At 35.4% G+C, this 441-nt stretch overlaps 1 protein-coding gene across 1 annotated transcript in view; it reads left to right on the top strand.

The window, feature by feature from the left end:
* LOC110427593 (uncharacterized) overlaps window positions 1-441 on the top strand; it is an 11396-nt gene that overhangs the window by 221 nt on the left and 10734 nt on the right. The gene's annotated exons all lie outside the window — the stretch shown is intronic.

Raw genomic sequence — 441 nt, 5'->3', positions numbered from 1 at the left:
GATGTTCTTCTCTATTTTCCTTTCAGGCTTGATCTGCCGCCTATCGCTACCAGAATAAGAGCGAGAGAGCCCGATTCTCACACGCAATTGACAATCCAATGGATACCCAGATTGCGATTACTTGTAATCTTTGGTTATCTCTATACTCTGTAGGTTGCTGCAAATTCAGTAGAAATAAGAAAAAAGAAAGATGAAGATTTTCAGGGAAATTAAAGAGGGAAGAAGCTGAAAGTTAATTTGGAAGGTTTTTCTTTTGTTCGAAGGAATTTCAAGTTCTCCAAGGGTCAAAGAAAGCATTAAAAAAAAAGAAAACCTAGTTAATTGTAATCATTTGGTTATCTTCTAGGGGCAACGAAAGAATTCCAAAACAGTACTTATTATCTATTTGTTTATTTGAAAAGCTGGTGAAAAGAAAAAGTCAAAGTCGGTTCTGAAAACGTA

Source organism: Theobroma umbraticum, unplaced genomic scaffold (genome assembly GCF_002168275.2).
Source record: "Theobroma umbraticum cultivar Fairchild unplaced genomic scaffold, ASM216827v3 scaffold_106.0, whole genome shotgun sequence".
Taxonomy (NCBI): Eukaryota; Viridiplantae; Streptophyta; class Magnoliopsida; order Malvales; family Malvaceae; genus Theobroma; species Theobroma umbraticum.
This window is presented reverse-complemented; position numbering and strand designations above follow the sequence as displayed.